This window comes from Centrocercus urophasianus, unplaced genomic scaffold, assembly GCF_019232065.1.
Source record: "Centrocercus urophasianus isolate 14NV4802_14NV808 unplaced genomic scaffold, USGS_Curo_1.0 seq_17, whole genome shotgun sequence".
NCBI lineage: Eukaryota > Metazoa > Chordata > Aves > Galliformes > Phasianidae > Centrocercus > Centrocercus urophasianus.
The window spans coordinates 34,120,489-34,144,973 of NW_024884722.1; the positions used below are offsets into that span (position 1 = coordinate 34,120,489).

A 24,485-nucleotide genomic window follows, 5' to 3' on the forward strand; every position below is an offset into this window, starting at 1 on the left:
AGGTTCTACAAGCACTAGGAAACCTTACAGAGCAAGATCTCTTTTGCATCATTTCTGGGAGATGCAGTTGAGCACAACAAGCAAATCAGAGAGCAATCAGCTCTTTGATTAAAGGACACGATCTGCCTGCAATAACACCAGCCATGCCTACAACTCTGCTCTCAGCCTGCTGGCCGAGGTGCAGGAGCCTGCAATTTTCCACCCACAGGTCTGCTTGGAGGATAACCAAGGACCCACGCTACCTGTCATGACCTTGGCTTTCATTTCAAAGTCCACCTGCTCACTGCTAAGCAAGTGCTGGACAACCCCAGAAGTACAGAACTGGGATGGCTGTGTGGGCCACAGAGCTCTCATCTTCCTCCCAAAGCTGGCTTGCTATATAGCACTCCTTATTATTTCTAAACTTGCAGCAAAAAGCATTGCTTCTCGTCATTAACACTGACAAGATAGAAACAGCAGAAAAAGACCCTTTGGTGTCCGTTTGGCACCTGAATGAGGAAAGGCCTAAGTAGAAGTAGGTGGGGAAAAGGGAACAGAAGTATTTACAGAAGGGAAGGAATACTGTTGTGAAAGCAAAATCTAGACCAGTGATCCCTAATGCCTTCCTCATGCTTGCACAGTGCTTTTATTCTCTAAGCAAGGACCTTTGCTGCCAAGGCAACAGTCACTATAGAAATCAGCTAAATAACCAGTCATCTCAGAAATCTCAACCAGCTCCACACAGCTAAGGAGATTTGCAAATCCTTTCCCATGAAGTAGGTGCATTTTAGTTGCAAACTGTGTTTCATTCATCAGCACCCCCAAAAAGCTGACATGATAAAGCCATTAGCAGAAGTATTGCTAAAACAAGCAATGCCTACAGATAGGTAAGCATGGTTTAAAGATAAAGTGACACCGCTTTCTCTCTTGAAAATTAACATACACTGCCATACACACTGATGATGACTGCACACACAAGCAGGAAAAAAGTGAGTGCTGTAACGACTGAAGTTTTAATGCTTTAGTAAGCAACTCTTCAGCCAATTCCAAAAACTCACCAGCAAGCAGAAGTTACATGGACACTAAATACAGTCTGGAGGAAGCTCTTGCCCTGCAGTTTTACGGCACAAAACAAACTGCTTGTAACAGCAGCATGTGAGTCACAGTAGTAGTCACCTTCTCCACAGGAATTTTGTCATCACTCACAATAATGCTCCCACATCTCCCCAACTGGGTGTCCTGCACCTACAAAGCTCCTCTGCATGCCAATCTCATTAACATGAGCTCACAAGCAATGCACTGAACCATCTCCCTCTCTGCAGGACATCATTGCCTCTAAACCAGAAATTCCCCTTTGCACGATACTGCACTGCCGGCAAGCAAGAGACTGCTGGCATTTTAAAACACTACGTGATACTGGCTTTGTACTGTAAAGACAACTATTTGCAAACTGAAGCTATCTGTACATATAAAATAGAGGCAGGGATGAGTATACAAGTTTCACAGAGCTCTGAGATAAGTTTCCAAGGTCAGCCCCAGATAGAAAATGCTGTCCCACAGATGTGAAGCTGAAGCAAGCAGAATTACTACTAAGACAAGACAGGCTGCAATCAATCTGCAAAGCAACTCCCACGTCTCCTCAATAGCCGCTCACACCGTTTCAGAGAGAAGAAATTGCCTGCATGCTACATAAATCCCCAAGCAGCCCGTTTTTGCCTAAATTATTCTACAAAATGAAACAAGCCTACCCTAGTTTATAGGAGCAAAGCAAAATCCACTCGCAGACAGGGATCTCAGAAGAACAGCTCTTACTCAGTGCCAGAGTTCAGCAGCAAGATTTCAAACTGAAAGTATTTGCACTGAGCCTGAATCAACAAACAAGTTTCAGAGAGGAAACACTGCTAAATCTGTTACACAAACACATAACTATACATGTATGTATTATACGCACACACCCTGTACTAATTCATAGAGACAATTTTTTCCTCCAACACCGATGAGATGGAAAGCCTTGCTCTTGACTTCTTTGTAGGCCTAAATCTCTCTGCTCAACTTTTCTCCTCACCCTTCTTTCTGCAGCTCTGAAGTAGTTATGGAAACCAGCAAACACTTGGAGAAGGCTTCAATTGACCAGCAAGCTCATTATCTGGCCAGTTGCTAAGCAGGGCTTTTGTTCTGACGCTACGGAAATCCTGCTTCTAGAGATCCAAGGTTGGACAGGATGGGGTGGGGAAGGTAGCTGCTGGCTTTGCTTTAAGTTTTGAAGAATTACTTCAGCCCCAGAAGTCTCATCACAAAACACAGGACCAGAAGAGCAGCCAGCACCTGTAGGAACAGCTAAGAGCTTTCCACCTACTGCAAGGATGGTCCAAGCGTGTATGCCATTTTGTAATGCATGCCACAGCACAGATATTCAAGTTCTTAAGAACTGCAACACCTGCAGCAGAAATGGGATAAATATTAGCCTTTTCCGAATGACTGCAACTGGAAACCATTCTTCTAATCCCCCCACACATATGCTTTTAATTCTGTACAAAAAAGATGCAAACAACAACCCACCTTCCCCCAGAGCTCATTTTCACTGGTAAAAAAAAAAAAAAAAAAATCTAAATTCAACTTCTAAGAACTCTGTTTTGCAATTCTAACAGCTTACCTCACACATGGGTACACCTACTTTGACACTGGGATCTTTAATTCTTCAGCAAAGACTTCTATAGCAGTACCAAAGCCGTCCACAGCACCCGTCACTTCTGCACTACCTCAGAAGAAAGCCCCCACGGACCCCACTCAAACCTGGCTCATGTGCTCTCTGGACAGAGTGCAGCTTGGAGCTGCACTCGGGCAGCTCCAAGTGCTGGCCGTTGTCTCCACCAGAGCTGAACCACGTCCGTGCTGCATGTTGGGATCTGGGTCAGGCAGAGGTAGGGCAGAGCTAGAAATAGAGTCCATGTCCTCACACAACCTTGGAGCTAACACCAGTACTAAAATGCACACAGTGATACTGCCCTGCCTCTTGAAACTGTACAAACCTTCTTGTGTCTGCATAGAGACAACAGGAGACCTCAAAGGGAAAACAGATGAAACATCGAAAAAGGCAAAAAAAAATCATTTTACCCCAAGGCACAGAAATGGGGAGAACATGGCACAGAACAAAAGGATGGAAATAAGAAGGTAAGAAGGAAAAGAGACAAAACGTTTGTCAAGTGTTCCATGTTTTGGCTTGGTTAACCAAGCTGAGGTGATTTGGGCTGCCTCTTTTTGGCCTGCTTTGAATACCTAGAAGTCAGTTATTGTCAGGAAGCCAGATCTGTGGTGAGGCTCTGGGAATCCAAGTAGTGTAGCGGCAAGAATTAAAAACAGAAAAAAGAAAAAGAAGAATCAAAACAAAAACCACCACATATTTATCAAAACAGAAAAGAAGTTTTGCCTGGGGAAGCCAAGAGCAGTCTTGTGACCAATGGTAACGGAGCTCTAAATGCCTACACCAGCACATCTGTAAAAACAGTCATGCAGACCGGGGAAATGAAAATCAGCAGAAAGTACAGCAAAACTAAAGCCCACATTGAAGGCTTAATCAGTTAATTGTCATATTTATTAATATTTGGTCTTGGTCCTGGACATATACTAGATAGCATCCACACCACAACAGCTGCTTCCTCCTGACTGCCCTTCTCTGAGCTCCAGTCTATGCAAAAGAAAACTGGGTTTGTGTACTTAGAAAGCAAACCTAAAATATGTTTTCATATCTCATTAGAGAAATAAATATTTTATTTAAAATACACTGTTTTTGAAGTCCAGCCCAGAAGAACCAGATCAAAAAGCCTCCAAGCCCCAAGAGTCAAAATTTCAGAAAAAGAGAACAAAAAGATTTAGCATCATTTCTGGTATAGCTTTCCTTAGCTTGATTTCTGAGCCCACATTCCCTCTTTATCCAGTAGTACACTGTTCAGGGTTGTACACATCAAACTCAGATACAGAAAACATATCTGTAGGCAGAAGGAGATTAAGACTGCTCTCGTGTAGCTGGCCCGGATCAACCAGAAGCCTGGAAAGCCTAGAAAAAAAAATAGCATTTTAGACTGCCAACAAGTTAATGATATACAATTCTAACAATGGGAACTTGCCTTACCAGAGCCAGATCTACTGAAAATTCAGACAAACTGCCCTGGCACGTTTCTTTTGTGGCTAACGCTGGAGACAAGAAAACTATCTTGCAGCTTGCTCACCTGCCAAACTTCAGCTACATTCCTTCTCCTCCTCACCGCCAGCCACGCTGATGCCAAATCTCCTGTCTGCAGTGGAGATCTGTCACTATCTGCCTTCAGCTTAATGGCAAAAACACATTCCCGTCCATTCAGCAGCATCCAGCACTGCTGGAAATGCATCCTTTCTACACCCCAGGTGGGCCATGCACCACCTCCTTCTTCAAAAGCAAGGAGTGCCAGAGAGGGAGAGCAGTTCAGAGCAGCTCTGTTTCCCACTCTATGGGTCCCTACTTTTTTCTTTCCTCTTGCCTTTATACAGATGATTTCAGAACTGTTGTAATCCCTCCCACTGATTCTAATACTGAGACATGGACAACGCTACTCCAATCTTCCTTCCAATATCAATTCAGCACGGAACTCAAAGAACAGATGCACACGACCTTACTCCCCAAAATGTCATGCATTCCTAACACTTTTCATTGTGGGATATTAGCAGAGCACAAACAGCACTTACAAACACACCTGCTTCCACACAACCAGTGACGGTAACTCTGTGTTACCAGGGGTCAATGGCCAAGACCATTGGCACAGTTACCTGAAAGCTCTGAGAAGAATTCAAAGTCTGCAAAATACTCAACCTTTCCAATATTCATCTCATCTTATTTTCAAAGTTATGACCAACTCTGTTCACTGATAAGAAACAGATAAGAGATAACAACCATGCATCTTGTTATCTGACTGCTCTGGAAATTATGAATATTTCAGTAACAGACTGAAAGCCTCAGAAGTTTCTCCTGCAGACATCCTACTACCTCTTCATTTTCCCACCCTCTAGTTTCCTGTACACTAAGGGTATAGGAAACGACTGTTGCCTTTTGCTAACAGCTCCAAGGCGATGCCCATGAGCTGCTCAGCAGTTCCCACTGCTATTCCACGGAGCACCCGGGCAGGGTGGTTCTCAGCATTCCCCTTCTGTCAGTTCATAATTCCAGCCCAGCACAAGAACTTCAGCCGCAAGCACTAGCTAAGAACTAGCAGCCTGCATTCATTTCATGGGAATTAAGCTACACTAAAAAAACACTGTTTAATGACAATAATCTTTCACTCACACCTGCTGTCCCCAAGCACATTAACACCGATGACCCACCTGCAGCCCATGGAGCCCTCACAGAATGCCTCAAAAAAAATGCAAAGTCTGCTCAGCAGGCACTCCGCACTTCTCAAGCAGCACTAATAACACATCGTAAGGCAGGTACCTCTCTGGAGATGGTCAGAGGCACGATGCCTCTGACCTGCACATCCTGCACAGAAGGGTTGGAAACGTGGGCCCAGACTGCCAAGATCAGGGCACAATTCCACAGCCATGAGAGCGGGCATGCGGCCTCCAGCAAATCTTGCTAACCACTCCAAGCATTTTCGCTAACTGAAGGCACACTGAGCTGTTTGCTACAGAGCGTACGATAAAACCCTTAAGAATCCATCCCCTCCTTGAACTACACATGCAGAGGGCAGAGCTGATGGCTCACTGCAGGGCAGTGGGCCGCCATGAGCGGCCACATAACAGGCTGTGTCACTGTGCACGTGCTGCGCCAAGCCGGCAGCAGCAGCTCCAGGGCCTGAGCCGTACTGGGCTCCCCATCTGTGCTCTGTGTGCTGCGAGCAAATCTAATTGCTCAGATAATTTCAGCTGGTTTAGAAATTGAAAAACATTCCTCGTGAGAGTAGGCACGTGGATTAACTATTTAATTATGGGATGCTGTCACTCCGAGAGGATTGCTGAGCTGCTCATCTGCACAAATAAATCGCCCTCACAGCCCACAAGGGACCCCTGTCACAAATTAACAGGAAGCACATAATGAGACCTGCATATCCACAGCAGCATGAGAAGTGCAGAAACCCAGGAAGATAAACCCAAATAAACTGCAGCAGAAGAGATGAGGAAGAACTTAAATCTGCAGTCATGCGGATGGCGGAGCTTTCCTCAAGCAGACGGGTGACACTCAGATTAGCAAGGCATTAAGAAAAGCAAGGCATTAACACCAGTGAGGTCCTGCTCAAAAATAGCCGAAGTCTGACCTACCTGTCCCAGCCACATTGGTGCCGACCAGCTACGCTGGCTTCTGGGAAAGGAAGGGAGCTGGCAAGGAAAGCAGAGCACAGTTGGAAACAGCCTCAGCAGTTCAAGCCAAAAAATGAACAGCAGAGCAGATAACGAAGCAGCAGCCATGTCAGAGAGAGCACTGCTCCTCCAGCAGCGAGACACAGAAGGCTCGGTGGGAATATGCCCTTCCCTTAGGTTATAACATCAGGGTGGAATACCTCTGCTGTATGCCCAAGTAAGCAAGCAATACAAGGGAATATTGATTATGCTGCTATTCCTGACACACAGGATCCAGCAGTGGGAACACTCACATGGGGGGATCATCCCTCGTGGGGCATCTCTGGTGAGATGGAACTGAAAGCACCACCAGGAGGGAGCAGTTACCAGTTCAGCAGACACTGCCCCAGTCATGTCCTGAGCCTCCACATGCCATCCAGCACTGTGCTGCTGGCAGGGATACCTCCCACAGTGCCCTCCTCACTGCAAAACATGCTCACTAATCCCTGTGGTCCCAAGGAACACACACACACATGAGTATTTTAGCCTCCTGAACAGGCTATTTTAAGAGCACAGACCGAACAAGGGCCAACCTGACACTGCTGTTGCTCTTTCAGTCAGTCCTGCTCCACAGGACTGCTCCTTGATCTGTGCTCTGGCAAGCATCCCAAAGCTAGATCTAGCAAGTGACAAGAACATTTCTAAGATCCTGCAACGCTGATAAAATATGACATTTTAAAAGGAGGTCATAAAAAATAATCTTCCATGTAGAAAGATTGTGAAAATTGACAAGCGGTCCCCTGGCACTGGCAGTGCTTCTCATGCAAGCCATACAGACCTTTCAAAGTGCCGCTTGGACTGCTAAGGAAAAAAACTGAACTATTTTAGAAGAGATAAAAATCAGGTACTATCAAATCTTCAAACCAAAAGATATTAAACAGTCACTGTAATGTGCATCTGGGGTTTGCTTGGGCTTTTTTTTTGTTTTGGTGGTTTCTGTGGCGGTGAGGGTGGGGTTGCACATGCAAAGACTGCAAAGAACAGAAACGCATATGAAAGTGGCTTTTAAAAGCAAGCGTGTTGTTATCTGTCCTCAGGCACTCCACTCCAAAGCCTCCACTGGCTCTGAATATCCCTGTTCACAAATATTTCATGTGGGCAAGGGGATGAAAGCACCACGGGGTAAATCCCAATGAAATATGCAGCTCACCCCAAGTTGCAGTACCACAACAGCACTAAAAAAAACCAACCGAGCCTATTATAGGTTTTACTTCATGTCATCAGCGAAATAACGCAGGGACTTGATTTGATTCTGAGAGCCAACCGGTGCTGGTCTGACTCATTCTTGATCAGCTGAATTACCAAAGCCCGGCAGCATCAGAGGGACAGCATTTAGGATAACCCTGACAACAGCAGGAAGGCGGCACCTCTGGGCTCACTGTTCAACACACTGCTCGCTGCAGGCACCTTTCAACATGGCCCAATAATAAAACAGCATCTTCCATCAAGCACAGTGAAACCAAGAGGATTTTGCATTCTCATCTGCCTCTCGGATTCCTCATCCTGCCCAGTGGGCACAATGGATCCGCAGGAGATGGGCAGTGCAGAGCAGCACTGGAGGCTCTCCTCATTTTCTGCATGAGTAACAAGGAAGGCTGAATGTTTACAAAGTGTCACGAGATCCTGGGAAAGAGCAGCATGAGCAGCAGGAAGGACAGCATATATAAAAAGCACCAGAACAAAATCAGGAAACTTATTTCACAACTTCACTGAAAGCCATTTTTTGCTAAGTAACCAATTTCCTTGCACTCTTTGTTAAATAAAATATGAAGGGCAGGCAGGGACGTAAAATATACATGCATGCACTTACATAAGCAGTAGGCCCTGTTATTGTAGGTGCTGCACAAATTGTTGATGACAGGGAGATGTATGTACCCTGACAGAGGGCACAAACCTCAGGGTCAGTCCGCAAGAAAGGAAGTTTCATACCAGCAACTGGTGTACCCTGATTCCTTTTGGTGATCCACATTGAAATGGACACTACAATTAACAGAAATCAATCTGTTCTGTGTGTTACCTAGTCAGGCCAAACTGCTGAAAGGCAGAACCAAGCCTCAAGACAAACGTCAAGTGATGGAGGATTTGTCTCAGGTCACTGACATTACTTTTTTTTTTTTTTTTTTAAAGCAGAAGACTGACAAATAATACTGTGCTCATGTTTACAGTGCACATTTTCTTTCCCTTCTTGCTCTTCCAAAATTTGATTCAAATTCTGTTGACACCTCCAAGTTCAGTCATGAAAATCAACTGCATTCCTACTTGCAAACAACCTTTCACCTACAAAATTACAACATGGGGTAAAGCATTTTCACATTATCCTCTCACCCCCCCATACTTGCGAAGGGGACTTTGCGGTGGCCTTTAGCTTGCAGCCAGACAAGCAAGTTCTGGATGAAGGCTGTGCTATACTGTCCCAGCAGCTTCTCTACAGCAGGACATCCAAAGGTCCAAGACAGCAGTGTGTAGGTCTTTAGGGAACCTCACACTACTCCTTTTCCCCATACAGGACTACAAAGCATAATAGGTCCCTTCTGTAGCTCCAAAACTAGCAGCTCTGCCCCAAGCCACGTGTCAGCTTGCAGCTGCCTCCTCCCTAATTACTCAGAGGCTCAACAGAACCAAAGTCACCTTCATACCCTGAGTGGCTTCTGAGTATAAGCTTTCATATGGAATGGAAAAAAATAATCCTTCTGTTTATCTGAATTAAAAGGGACTTGTAGACAGGAGTCCCTTCTTATTTCAAAACACTTTTCAAAGCTCTACGTAAACCCACATTTATTGATACAGACCCATGCTGCATACTTGACAGCTGGACTAGATGATCTTTAGAGGTCTTTTCCAACCTTAACAATTCCGTGATTCATCAGAAGAGCAAGCTGAACTGCATTACACCAGAATCTAACAAAAATACAAAGAAAGGCAGTGTTCATCCCAAACCAAGACCTAGACAAAAACAGCGGGTGCTCATGCTCTCTGGAGCTTCTTATTCCCTAATTTTTCCTCTAAGCAGCAGCAGCACTCGCTCTCCCACCCCTCCTTCACCCACTCTCCCGCAGTTCTCTGTAAGACCCGCCTACCTCCTCTTTCCCTCTTTTCAGCTTTTCAAAGGAAGGAGAACCAACCTGAGAGGATCAGGAGGACCATAAACAAACGATGGCCGCGTTCAGCAGTGATCTCTGGCCGCTGAAAGGAAAGGCATAGCAGGCTCTGTAATCACTCAAAATAAACTCCTCTGACGGCAGCTCCTGTGCTGACCGCTTGGTTATGCCTCTGCAGACTGTTACAGAACATTAAGCACTAACAAAACTTTTTCCTCATATAAATCTCATTCGGTAACAGCGCTTTCAGTCTGACTAACTGAATTATTGGATCCATTCTTTTCCCACCCTTCTCTCACAAGCTGCAAAAACCAGGCCGCCACACAGTGTGACAAAAGCTTGCAAATAGTCCCTTTGCTAAATAGCTGCAATTTGATTACACGGGAAGATAATCCTACCACTGAAAAATATTTATGGTTTAGGAGAGGGTTGTTTACGTAAGTTTAGTAGCTCAGAAATCAAAACAGGCACAAAGTTTTCTCCTGGCTGAGGGATTACTCTAGCCTCCTGGAACAGCTCTTTCGTTCATCCAAAACGCAGCCCCATACAAACAGCTGTAGCTTCAGAACACATAAGTTGTGTAAGGAGATCCCTGAAAACAAAGAAACCTTAATGCAGCTGCAAGTTGCTTTGAGTTCTTGATTTGAATTTGCAATAGAGTATTTGCACCTCCTAGCTTCAGTGCTTCCCAGAAGCAGATGCCCTCCTCTTCTGAAGCAACTCCCCACTATCTCTCAGCAGCTGTACTAACACAAAATACAGTTCCTTGAGGTTTGCTCAAATCAGATCTTTGCTATTCTACCCAATGTACTGCAAGGGACCCACATGCAGAAGGCTGAACAATGCCAGGGCCTTGCCACGGATTCAGGTATGGTGTGACAAGCTTAGAACAGACAAACAAAAGGCCCCAGAAAGCTTCTCAAATTAGAAGGAAAAAAAAATTAAGACACAAAAGGAGTTAGAAATAATATGGAGAAAAAAAAAAAAAAAAAAAAGAGTAAGAAATCAAAATCAAAGATGCATCAAAACAAGTGGTCGTGCTAGGAAGTCTTCATCACAGCTACTTAATGCTCTATAGCCACAAAGCATTAGATTCCCCGGTATAAATAAACTGGGTTGAATTGAGTTAAACCTCACAGTTTATAAAAATTAAATCTAACAACACTGCCATCTTTACTGATCAAAAATCTACTTGCACTGCTAAAGGGATCTTTTTAACAGATCCTCTGTATTGCTGGTTACAAGAAGCCGCCCAGTACCAAAGGAGAAAGCACCTTGAAACGTTTTGAAGTTGAACAGAGTAAAACTGGCTTCTTGAATGAAGAACTCTCATCCAGAGGCTGAAAAGAGGAATTTCAGTTGTTAGAATTCATCACTTGAGATCACAGAGTTTTACTTGGTACAGAACTTCACTGAGTTCTAGACAGGTTCTCTACAGCCATATGCACACAACCTCCTAAAAAGAATAAATACTGTATGTCTCCAAGCTGTCTGTCCAGGCAAAGTGTTACATTACAGGATTTCTGGACTAAGAATTCTATCAGTAAACATTACCAAGATGTGCTGAACTAAATGCTGTTTTTCCTCCATGCCCCATGCAGAAAGACAGCACCTGGTGCAGCACACTTGTTGTACCAAGCATCTGGAATGCCCCCCTCTTATATTGGTACTATTAGGATAGGACGTTTCACTGGTTATTAGGAGAGCTGTGACATCGGGAACTCTGCTGAACCAAAAAGCAGCTTGAGAAATCCCACTGTTCTCAATGCTGACCAACACAGGGCCAAAAAAAAACCCAACCAACCACCAGCAACAAAATACAAACCCACAAAGAACTACGACCAAAAAACAAAACAAAACAAACAAACAAACAAAACAAACAAAAAAACAAACCCAACAACAACAAAAACATCAGAAAACAAACTTTCTAGCAAAGAAAATTGTGGATTTCTTCAACTGGCTTTTGTCCATATTTTAGAAAGGCCATAGAAAATATACTCAAAGTTACAAAGACTAGTGGTAAGTACAAAGACTAGACTGAAAGAGAGAGTGAAGAGCTGCTGACAGGACACCATGTAATGGAAACTTTCTAAAAGCAATTCTTAAAAAGTACGCAGCCCACAGTGCACACAATATATTCACCCTTGGAAGCCTGCTGCCAGCTTCTTCCTAACATTTCACATGCCTATTGCACACTGAAGTCTCTTACAGTTGTATAATACCGTACCCAGGCAGAACACATTCAGTAAGTGAAAGTAAGGCTCCAGTACTTCTCAAATGTTTTCCAAGCTCCTCCAATAAACCTTCCCCATTGACTACCAGAATAAGCGCACTACAAACAGCAAAGTCAATCTCCTTATAACTTTGTACTTAAATTACACAGACCGACTTGAAAACTAAACGAGCCACAGCTACAAACAGCCGCACACACACTGCAGCTGCTTTCACCCCAAGCTGAGCATGCTGAGAGCAAACAGTAACAACACCACGCATTTGAGATGCTCACCTGAATGCAGCTCCTGCACACCTCAGATTACCTGTTCCAGAGGAGTTAAACCATCTACTTGCAGGCACTCAGATCCCCTCCCCTCCAGCTCTATGTCCCCACCCTTCCCTCTTGTGTGACCACATGGTGGAAAACTATTTTCCTGGCTGGGCTTTCTGCTGGGTGAGGCAGCCAAACCAGCTGCGCAGTCACACAAGCACAAGCAAGTCCTTCCCCTTTCGGTGGCGGCAGCGAGTCATCAGAGCAGCTCAGCTGCGTGTCGAAACCGTACCTTGAGTTTCCTAATCTCCCTTTCTATTTTTAAGTGGAGTCATTCCCCCCTTCCCTGCCATGCAGGCAGCTGCAGAGAGCAGCTGGTGACAACAGAGCAGCTGATACGCTCTCCAGTCCTCCCCTGCACATACATCTCAAGATAGCCGAAACTGGGCTCTCTTCCCTCTCTCCGTCCTTCAGGTCTTGTGTCAAGGACAGCTGAGCATCGCTACCCGGCTATCCAGAGGACTGCTGCTCTCCTGACACAGCTCATTTAAAGCAGCTGAAGTCCCAGATGGCACCTCTTATCCCTAAAATGTCCAAGGAGAAAGGCACAGAGGTACTGGAGAAGCAGCTCGCAGGACAGCCAGCGCCTAACTCAGCTGCAGGAAACCTGACAGAAACGGGATGCAGGGCTGCAGGTCCCACTGACCACTGGAAGGTTTGAGCCCATGTCCTCCACGTGCCCCAGTATTAGGCATACGTAACAAACCCTGAATTCTCTCTTCACACAGCTGAGAAGCTTTAAAATGGCAGGCTTTAAAATGCGCCGTCACTGTAAAGTCAGCCAAGCAAGGAGGGCACTTTCCTATGTGGCCAGAGCTGTTCTGAACCTCTGTGGGGATGCAGAGCACAGACTGTGCAGGGCAGCCAGCCGCATGGACCAGCAAGAAGCTGGGCTCTCAGAGTCTTAGTAGCACACACTTCCAGGAGAGAAGTGGAAAGCAGGCAGGTCAGTCACTTGAGGGGGCCTGGCTGAGAGTTCAGCATCTCAAAGGGCACTTGAGATGAGACTTGCTGAGAGCAAGCTAAGATACTGATTCTGTCTCAGGGCTGCACAGCTTCATTCAGCCTTGTATGCTTTTGGTTGTGGGCAGCTGGAACAGTTTGAGTCCTTTCTGAACTAAGCCCTTTTACTTTCATTCTCACAGCCACAAATACAGAAAATGAAGCTACTTTTACTCTTCCTCCTATAACATTTTTTGTGTGTTACCTGCTACCTATAGTACAAATTATTTGAACAAAAGAAGCTTATTGGAAATGTCACTGATAGAATTTAAGGCACATGCAGACAGGACAAATAGATAAGTATCAAAACACTGGACAAAGCCCTTTCTTAAATGCCTGCAAACCCTGGTGTAGATTTAAGCATGCCAAGGTGCCTAGACAGCTCAAACTGGCAGATTCAATCCACCTGGATTCTAGGAAACAAAGCCACCAATCAAATCAGCCCATCAGCCATTAACTCATTTAAAATTAAGCTTTTCTACTGAGTCACAGTACTTACGGGCAGCTGAGTAATGCTTCTGTGGCAAAAGGTGATGGGACTCAGCGGGTGCTCCTTGGCTGCTCCGTGGCTGCTGCTGCCCGAGGAGCAAAGCCTCGTGGTGAGCAGCCCAGCCGGGAGATCTGAGAACTGCTCCCCGCTACCCAGACAGCAGCAGCCCACAAGGACACACTGCACTCGCTGCTGTGTGGACAGCTACACATCTTTATCGCTGTTTGCTTCCTTCCTTCCTTCCTGGCCTCCAGTTGCTTCAACAAACAGAGATAGGACGCTAATTTCCCCGCCCACCCAAGCTGCTGCAGAACATTTCTTGCTTCTTCATACGACATAAGAATGTTACCTACCTATAGTTCTTCCAGCGCAACAGCAAAATGTAAGTGAACTCCACTGAAAGCCTGGCTTTCCCCCTCTGCCTCACCTTCCTAATCCAGTTTGAGGTGAGGGCTGTGTGCCTTGGCGCAGGGAAGGAGGTTCCCTCCTGTTCCCAGCCCGCTGGACTCCATTGCCTTCCCAACCGGAACAGAATGCACGCCAGCAACAAAAGCCCACAAGCTAAACAAAGACCTGCAAATCACTTTGCTTCTTACCTCCTGGAAGAGGGGAGTTTTAGGGAAGAGGAACCTTTCTAGTGGTGTTTGCGGGCACTGAGACCTCGTGTTAATGATTTACCCAGTAGTGCTGGATATGCGGTTTATTGTTATTCGCCTTCCTGCCTCAATCGGCATAACCAAATCAACAGGCACATGAAGAAGGGACTTTAAGCAGAATTGAATGCCTCAAAGCTCGCTTATCCCACCCCAGTTTAAAAATACATTCCATTTATGTGTGTATGCGTGTGTGTGCATATACACACAAAAAAGTCGATGCCTAGAGGTCTCAGTGTGGGTAAATGTATGTCTGTGTATGCAAACCAACACCTCAGTGATGGATCTGCCCAACCTCATCCCACTTCCACAGGGAGATTCTGGAACAGAATTACCTGCAGATGTCTTCAGTGCCACTCAGCATCAATTCTGTGAACTTTTCCCACTGAGCACATAGATGAGAAATTTCAGGACTAATTACATGGCACACTACAGGCCAGATTCCTTGTTGCACGAATGACACCATGTTTACCTGGGTCAATACATAACAACGGGGCAGAGGATAGCAGCCAAATTAATAAATCACTTCTGACAAGAAATGCATTCAGATTTGACCAAAATGCTCCTGCTTGCTCCCATAGGTCTTATCTTTATGCTGTATTTTCCTAGCCACCTATGGCTGTATGGGTTTAGAGACTAGAAGATACAAAAAGCAGTCAGCCTTGTTCTCCCATGGCTGAGGTGGGGCTAAGAGGAAGGGGCAGCTTGACGACTGCAGGTAATTAGGAGCAAGCTGTTGAAACACCTTCTAAACACATTTAATCATTATGTATTTAAATATTGCATGTGTTCAGGCAGATGCAACTTAATATCACATACAACCCTAAACAAATTAAAAGAAATATGCTTAATGAATTTTTCCAAAGTACCTGCAAAGCTTTTTTTGTTGTTGTTTAGTTGTCATTTTTCCCTTTTCTACAGACTTTGGCCAGAACATATTCAGACAAAGGGCTACCAGAGAGGACAGCCTGAAGTGGCTGTATGTGTATCATTTTTCTTCCAAAGGATGGAACATCTTGGAGTTGTGCTTCCTGTTACGTGGCAGTTGCTTTGCTTCACATCTACCTTCCCAAGCATTGCTGTGAATGATGACCACCACAAAAATGCCTGAAGTCAGCCATGGAGCGTGTGCCTGTTTGTCCCTAATCAGGAGATGAGCTATGTGACAGAATGCTAGATCTGAGGATGATTGCTAGCACTTCAAAGAAATAGCTACTATGAGCTTCAGCACGAATGTTTCTCTGTAGCTCCAGCAGCACTGACACTGGCTGGAGAGCATCCTTCCTGAAGCCTGGCTGGGGAAAGGCCTTCCCTGTCCCGGCATCTTAAATCTGCCTAAGTACTAAAAGCAAAAGGTCACAGCAAGTAGATTATATTGGGTCACCTCCTTCCATGCTCATCAGGAAGGAAGGTGGGAAGTAAAGTCTAGTGGAAGTAACAGGTCATACCCACTTACACCAAGGTGACCCAATCCAAATCCCCAGCACAACACAGACAAAGGAAAACAGTGGCATGGCTTCAATGATAACTTGAAATACCAGGAACTTGCAAGCTTTTCTGCATGCATGGCACTCGCAGGTGACAACGCTGTCTCCAGCTGAGCCACTGGCTTGGACAGGAAACCAAAAGCAGAGCTGTAAAGGTGGTTTTCTATAAAAAGATAGAAGAATGCCCACAAAGCTGAACTCAGTGAAAAGAAGAGGTCAACAAAAATAAAATTTAAAAGCAGCTGGTAAAGAAGAAGTAGCTTAGAGGTGAGATAAGTCAGTTTTTAAAGGGCTTCCCCTTAAATTACTAAGAAGCACTCCTTGCAAAGCAGGGCTTCAATGAAGCAGCTACACTCCTGCCTTTTCAGGATGCATTTTACAGGGCCAACACATGCAAAGGCATGCTTCTTGCTGGCTACCACAGATCACCACCAGCACAATGCAAAAGCAGGTATGAGCTCAGCCTGGTTCTGTATTTCTCAGATCATCATCTACCAGAGAGGTCCCATTCAGATTGCTACACATGAGCAACATAAATCCCCACATTCACTGCTCCTATCTCCCAGAGAAAGTATCCTAAAAACCTCTTAAGCATTGTTATAAGTTATCTGATTCTGGTCACTGATGTAACAAACCAGCAAAAATATGCCACAAGACCATAAAGAAGTTAATCCCACCATCATTTGCTTTAAAGCACTGCGTTCAACAACAGTTTGAGGACATATTTTTAAGCACTTTCAAATATATAGCCCATTTTCTTCAAAGTGAAGTTTTTTGGTCTTAACCACAACACAACTGCCTGACTATCCGAAAGGAAACATCTCTTACTGTACTTGATTGCTGTTTGCTATGAGCATCAAATCCTCTCCCTCACTTAGCATTCAGTGCCATGATGTGCCAAACAAGCCAACACCAGTGGGAAACTGCTGCCTATTACTCTGCTTCAACATTTCATCCCCAAATCTAGTGGCCTAGTTTATACTAAACCCTCTGTGCAATCTGTAGCACAAATCTCTCCAGAGATGCTGTGAATGCAACAAACCCATCTCCTCAAGCTTATTACTTCTAGCTCCAAGGTGGGTTTTTAAATCACTTTTCCTAAGCTGAAATGCCTTTTTAAAGCAAACACGAAGTTGAGAACATTGGTAAGTTTTAAACAGCTTTGAACTATTGTTTAGTGCTCTCAGCTGTGTGACCCAGAAGTGAAGCACTTCTTATTAATGAGGTAAAAACCCACATCTCTGAAACAAAGCTGTTCTGGCCACCACTGCTCTACCCTTCTGAGAGCTTTCAGCTGGCAGATGTGTATATTCTTCCTTTATATAACGTGATCTTAAACAGGCTAGTAGGTAAAAAGACAAGAGCAGTGGACAACCAGAAAAAAAAAATCCTATCATTTTTTCTAACTAGTTTAAAGAGGGAAATCCAAAACTACTTCATCTGTATTACAGCATTAATAGCCATTACCACTTCTATGAGCAAAGCAGTTAAGAGAGGACATTTACTTTTGAAACAGAAGAAAGCTCATCAAATATTCCATAATCGGGTTCTGACATACACTAGAAGCATTAATGAATACCTTGTAGAATTGCCAGTCCATCTTTCAAACAAACTTCCATAACTGCCTGGTTAAGCATTTAGCTGTATCCAACACAAAGGGTGACTCTCGAGGTCCATGAAACACTCATCAGCTCCAGCAATTGCACTTCCAGAGAAAAACACTGCGTCATACAACGTATGACTCGCAGAGCAATGTCCAGAGGAAACCACACTTTTGTTTCTCTCCCTATAAAAAACTCAACCTGCTTTTAAGTTGAACCACTTTACCCAAACAGAAATCTTTCTGCCAACAGAGAAGCTAATTTCAGCTTGCTGGAACACGTATGCAAGGTGTACTTTAAAATCACAGCAAAAATAACAGTCACACAGCCTGCCACCAAACCAGTCACCTGCAAGATCAGCTAAAAGCTTCCCCTGCTCTCCTCCTCCGGAGAGGCACTAGGGAAATACGCTATGCTGCTGTATTTCAACACGTGGCTGTACTCTGACCCAGTGCCAGTTTTGCAATCCCTAACACTCTGGCAGTCCCAGGGCAGCTCCCCAGCCTCTCCTTCCTGTCTGATCCTGCACATGGTCATGGGACTCTACTGAACTGCAATGGCTCAGAGGGATTGCAAGCAGCCATGCTCCCTGGGTGCTCGCTGCAACAGAACTGTAAAAAGCTCAGCAGAAACACCAGGGGGGTTACACAAACCTGAGGTTTTCCCGGCCATAAGTCCTTTTGCTGCAGATAAACGAGAGTGCTGCAAGCAATGCAAGCAGCCTGAATTTCACTGCAGCCTCATCTCACTGGAAGCATCTTTGTGAACATGCTCATCCCACATGTTGCAGGCTGTGTACGTCCTGCTGCCATTGCCAGTGAAACCCCACAGCTGTTGTCCTTGGGATCACCAGGGAAATACCTGCATTGCCTCAGCAGGGACTCTGGGATGGCACAGTGGAGTGTAACTCTCAGAAAACATCAGGGTGGCACAGTGTGTTACTGCCTCCGTTCACACAGGACACATGCAACGAGACAGCCAGATCAAAGCAAGTGTTTAATGCCACTCTGATCACAGATTAACCTAGAAGGAAGCTTTCAATAACAGCGACAAAGAACAAGCTGCTCTTTTCAAACTCAGCGTTGCAGCCAGTGGGACACCCGTCACATGGCAGGGAGCTTTCCACGTGTGACTCCATCTCACATCCACACCTACAGCTCCCAGCCTGCCAAGTGCCACTCCTATTCTCAAGTCACTTATTTTACTTCTCGGAAGTCGCATTATCCAGGTGTGTCCAAATGATCCGACTAAAGAAGTCACCACAAGGGAATGCCAGTTTGGTTTAGTTGTTCCAAAACCAAAACCTCAACCCAAATGCCTCTGCTGGAGGCACCTAACAGTTCATCTCTTCAAAACACTATAATGGGACACACTGATCTTTCCATCAAAGAGTTAATTCCTTTCTTATCTTAGAGAACCCTGCTGGTTCTCTATACCAGCAGTTTAGGACATAGCAGGTGCTCTGGCTTCTGTAAAGCCTTTGACAGAGCAAGCTGTGTTTCCCTTAATCAGAAACATGGCACGTAAGAATGGAAGGCAGCTGCTGCGATCCAGGAGCAATAAAGAACCTTTCCAAGAAGCGGCCTCACTGATCTGAGGCAAGGCTGGCTGAATATAGCAAGTCACTGATTTATTATGCATAAACAGAGCCAAAATGGCCATACTTGGGGCTTACGCACAGCACTTCAAGGCAAACATTCTTCCTTTCAGAAAATGATGCAGTTCAAACTAAACACACATCTCACTAATGCACAGAACTTCTGGCTCACAGGCCTGCCCAGCAATCCCTGTTTTAAACAGTGAGATCTGAAATTGTTAATGCTGGTTTCTATGCAAAGAAGGGGCAGAGAAGTGAGAGAAATATTTGTTTCCTCAGATTTCCTATATCCTTCAGCAGCACCACTCCTTCCTGCAAATGCCAATTGCAGGCTTTGCAGACACTCTCTTACCATCCAGAGGAGTTTCTTATTAACCTAGAACACCCGAAAGCACTTTCCAGTAAAGTGAAATTAACAAACTTTTTTAAAAAAGCAAGAGTTAATATGTACCAGTTTTGCGCCAGAGGTCAGTGACAGGGTTTCTGCCTGTGGAAAAGGCTTTACCCCATCAATGATAAACCAGCTCAGCCTCACATCCTGATCACTGTTCACATACCATGAGAGTTGCACTGAATGCAAATCAGAGAGAAATCCAGCTCCTTAGCCTGCAAAATATTTGTGCAGCGTGTCAACAGGGTGATGAGGTGCTCCTAAACACACAACTGATTCCTGCTGCTCCCACAATAAGCACCTTGTCCTTTCTGTCAGGCCCAGGAGGCAGACCCTAGGGCTGTGTACCTTCTTCAAAGACTCTGAAGACAGAGGCAGCTTCATCTATCTGCTTCCGCCATCCTAAGGGCAGGGGAACACCACCAGAGGAGCGATAAGGAGCTATCTGCAACACGGCCTGGCATTACGCATCCCGTGGCAGCACAGTGGGCACTATCAGTGCCTCACAGGAGGGAGCTGTGCAACATCACCACCTAACACGTGTTCCTTTGGCACTGCTTCTCCCAGGGACATTGCAAGTGCTGGTTTCAAAGGCCAGTGATCCAGTGAACGTGGATTGGTAAGCAGATGGAATGGAGCTCGGCAATCCCGAGGCACTCACTGCAGAAGGATGAGAAGATCCTATGTGTACACAGCCCTTCCTGCTCCTCCCCAGGAAGGGCAAACACACAGCAGTGCAACAGCACAGGCTGCTTCTGGAACAGCCCAAAACATGGCCATACTGGCAGCTCTGCCAGTTGCTAGTTATAAAAGCATTCCTGCTTCCTATTTCTGTACACTGGCCTGCTCTATCTTGTTTTTATAGCCCTGACTGCCATGATGCAGACAAGAAACGCAGAAGGACAAAGATCAATGTGCTGGGTGCTTAGCACAACCTCTGTGCTCCCAACACCAAGGACATAGCAGGACATGCTCCTACCGGAAGAGCGTGTAATGCGTAGGAAGCACTGCTTGTGCTGCAGAAGCACAAGGTACAGACAAGCATGGAAAATAGTGGAGATTCTAATACAGCAAAAGTTACGAAATGTCAGCTATGCTTTATTTCGATCTGACTGCTTAAAACTGGCTAAAGCTATTGGGAGACACTAACACCACACAGATTCCCAAACTAACCAGCCCCGTCACCTGTGGCTGCTTCACAGGGAAGCATTTACCACAGTCTCCTCTGAGACCTCCAAATGGGACCTCTCACTCATGATAGGTTTTCCCTCTGGGGAAGGTATTTACAGATCAGGCTGCCATTTGCTCTAATCCCACTTTCTCCTAGTAGAAAGTAAAAGTATCAATTCTGCAGAACCATCACTACCTAGTCCTTCCACGAACACCACTGACATATCCCACAAAAAATTCAGCATTTAGCAAGATTCCAAATCATTCTATTTCTTATATGCATTACTACAAGCACCAGAATTTGTGTCTAACTACAATGCTGGGCACTAAGCTGAGCAGGGTTAGTCATCCTGCTCCCACCATGGCCAAGGCTCAGCAGCTTTAATGCACCACAGACAGAGAAGACTGTATTTTTTGGCACATTTTGAGTTCTGCTAAATGCTGCTAAGTGAGCTGGGAACTTAAGAAGGATGAACGTGCACAGATTTCATTTGCAAGTATCAGGTTTCAGTTCAAGTTGCTCCTCCTTAAGACAGTTAGCTTTAACGACCAAGAATACATCGACAGCCTGTGTACAGCCCTACTAGAGAATTTGCTAGTTCTCTCAATATTAACAAAACAAATATACTATGCTGTATACACAGAACAGTGATTGTTAAATTAAGTTATGGTCAAATATCTTAAATCTTTTTCTCTTTGCATGGTGGCATTTGAGTTGACTTTTTTTTTCTTTAATGTGACACCAGTCAGAAAGGTTTCCTTTCTACATTCATACCTTCCAAACATTTACCAGATCATTTCTATGCCTGTATGCCTGAGAGCAAACCACCATGCCATTCTGATCTCAGTACTACCTTGCAAGTCCCTGGATAATCAACAGAGACAAGGAGAATCATTCTCCTTGCTACCCTGTAGCACTCAGTTATTCCCAATGGATTATCCAAATCCAGAAATACTCAAGCTAATCTGGTCCATGCTGGGTGAGGCAGATGTGTAAATAAACTGAACTCCACCATCCTTCCCGTGCTCTTGGAAATTCAAGCCACAGGAAGCGTCTGTTTCTTTTTGAAGTTCTTCGCTGCTCCCAAAGGATGACACTACTTGGACATTATCATGCTGCACACTATGATTTCCTTGACTAAGAAGAAATTATTTTTTCCCCACCCATACCAGAGAGGCCTAATTCAAAAGAATATTCAGCAGAGCTTCCCTTGACAGTTAAACACCGTGCTTCAGAAGAATCACCAGAAATGTTTTACCTCTACAATTACAGCTCACAAAAACGTAATTCTACAACGAGCCTAAAAGAACTCAAAAGACTAAAGATAAACATGTGAGTTTTCTGAAGAGGTGAATTTGCTCTCTTGTCCCATTTATCTATGTAGCAATTATAAGTTGCTCGTCTGTCTGTGTTTTTACAAAAATACAGTGCTTAAACATGCACTGCTCCAGCTTAGAACCTCAGAACTTGTAGTGCTACTTCATCTTCTACTGCTCAAGCAAAAGGTAGCAAACGCATCTTAATACCTCAGATAACAGATTCTTAAATGAAAAGCAAGGTGCTTGCTTTTGCAAACTACCCTATAAACACAAGCAAAGATTATTTAGTCTATACGCTTCCAGAGTTTTCATCCAAATCAACTGTTTAGACTGAACACAAAAAAAATGGAATAGTGTTGGGAAGTTTTGCAGAACTTGGAGATTGCTTAGAATGCCAATAAAGAGTTAAAATTCAGTCTTATTACAATGAAATCTTCCACGGTGCAGTAACAGCTTTTATATTTCTTTTTCAGTGGGGGGATTTCCCTGGCCTCCCTAGGTAATTACAGTAATTTTAGGTTTGCTGCAACAGCTCTTACATGGATGGGAGGAGGGACTGGCAATCCCTGAATGCTGATGCTTTACATCCAAACATTAGATGAGAAAATCTTGCTGGATTATTAAAGATCCATTGTACCCACAACTAAAGGCTTTAATCAGCTGGAATCACAGGTCCTTTGTAAAACACTGCCTCCATATTTAACAATATGGCTCCAAAAAAATCTTAATTCAAGTTCACAGTCTGTTCCTGGAATAGTTGAACAGAGAAAGACTCTTCCCCTTCACAGGCTCACTCTCCTTCCCAGGTGATCATTTTCTGCCATTCATCAGACTCCCTTCTTGTTAAGAGAAGAAAAAACAAACACTTTATCTTGCACATTTGGTTTGGGTTTGCCACAGATGGAGAAATTTCTTTCAAAGCAAATACTCCTGCAATGTAACAGGGTGTGTATATATATACACACATTCCAGGGGAGAAGGAGAAAGAAAAACTGCCCTGTTGTAGATACTGAGTTACATTAGGAAAGACAGAGAGAGAGAATATGAAAGAGAAAGAAAGTCTTTATTTTTCTATAGCTACATGCAAGACATTGACTCAGACACTAAAACCAGGTTGACTGCTCCAAGGTAAACATCAAATCCATCCAATGACAGGGACACTTTGTTACATTAGGAAAGACATAAGGAGAGAAGAACATAAATAGAAATAAAATCTTTATTTTTTCTAGAGCTACGTGCACCATGTTGACTCAGCCACTAAGGCCAGGTTGAATGCTCCAAGGAAAATACTGCACCTATCCAAAAATACAGACTCGATTCCTGGCTTTTGCCAAAAGAGGTGTTATTTCTGCTTAAGACAGACTCCATCTTGGTAGCTTACAAACTACATTTCTGCACATCCAAATTAAACATTAGGAAAGCCAAACCCACCAGCAAAACTTGAACAAGGTGTGTAAGCAGATGGAAATACCTGCAGGCCATTAAGGGGAAAGCTCTCACATCCCTGCTGAACGCTCAGCACAGTTGGGTGGCAAAAGAGCTGGTTGCTGCTATGGAATTACCTCCTCCAAGCTGAAGAATGGTCCAACTGAACAAGCAGGAGGTGGAACAAAGCCTGAAAAGAGGAGCAAGGAGCTCCCAAGCAAGCTCAACTGCAAAAAAAAGATCGCAGCAGGGTCAGGAGACACACATGGAATTGAGGAATGCTGTCTGATCATGCAGGGTTGGAGTGAAGTAAGCCAAAGACCTTCTGAAATGAATATGGGGAGTGATGTGAAAGGTGACTGGTAATAGTGACTCTCAAGAATCTCATGATCCACACACAACAGGGTAAGTCCAGCACAAGGATAACATACCATTGATGGATGAAGAAGAGGTTGGGGAACACTTCAACTGTATGTGAACAAGCCTAAAGGACTCATCCAGATGCACTCACGAGTGCTGAGGGAGCTGGCTGATGGTGTGATGCCCCTCTCAGTTATCTCTGAATAGTCATGGCAACTAGGAGAGGTTTCCAATGGTGGAAAGCAAATGTCATCCTGTCTTCAAGAAGGTGGATCCACGGGCCTACTGGCCAGTCAGCCTCACCTTGATCGCTGGGAGTGGCTAATCCTGGAAAACATTTCCAGTCACACAAAGGGCAAGAGGATTATCAGGAATAGTCAGTATGGATATATGAAGGGAAAAAAAAATAATAATCACACTTCACCAACCTGACCGCCTTGTATGATGAAGCAAGTGGCTTGGTGGGAGAGGGGAGGGCAGCAGAATGTTGCTTGTCCTGACATTATAACACTAGCAACACCATCTCCTGTGACAACCTCAGACAAAATAAAATATGGACTAGATAAGTTAACTGAAAGCAGCTCAGAAGGTGGTGATCAAAAGCACCAAGTGCAGTTGGAAGCCAGTTACTAGAGGTCTACCAAGGCACTGATATGAGAGCTAACTCTGTTGTACCTCTGCATCAGTGAGTGACCTGGATGGTGGGCTACGTGTACCCACAGCAAGTTTGCAGATGACACAATGGGGACAAGTGTCTGATACAACAGAGGGTCACACTGCCCTGAACCTTGACAGACTGGAGCAAAGGGCAGACAGGAACCTCTTGAAGTTCAAATAAATGCAAAGGGAAGTCCTTCACCTGGGGAAGCATAACCCTAGGCACCAGCACACAGCTTTGCTAAGAAGGAGCCATGGTTCTGGTTGACATCAAACTTCCATGACTGAGCAAAACAACCATGATTAAAGAACTGCACTCTCTCTGCTATGGGGAGAGGGTGGGAAAG

General features: G+C 44.7%; 1 protein-coding gene across 7 annotated transcripts in view; it reads right to left on the minus strand.

Moving 5' to 3' along the window:
• SGMS1 (sphingomyelin synthase 1) overlaps window positions 1-17,506 on the minus strand; it is a 35,986-nt gene extending 18,480 nt beyond the window's left edge. The window contains exon 1 of one of the 7 annotated variants that reach the window (XM_042818382.1): window positions 17,197-17,506. The gene's annotated coding sequence lies outside the window, so the exon portion shown is untranslated. The other 6 variants (XM_042818381.1, XM_042818377.1, XM_042818378.1 and 3 more) reach the window with 6 other exon arrangements.
• Between the last annotated feature and the right edge of the window lie 6,979 nt (window positions 17,507-24,485).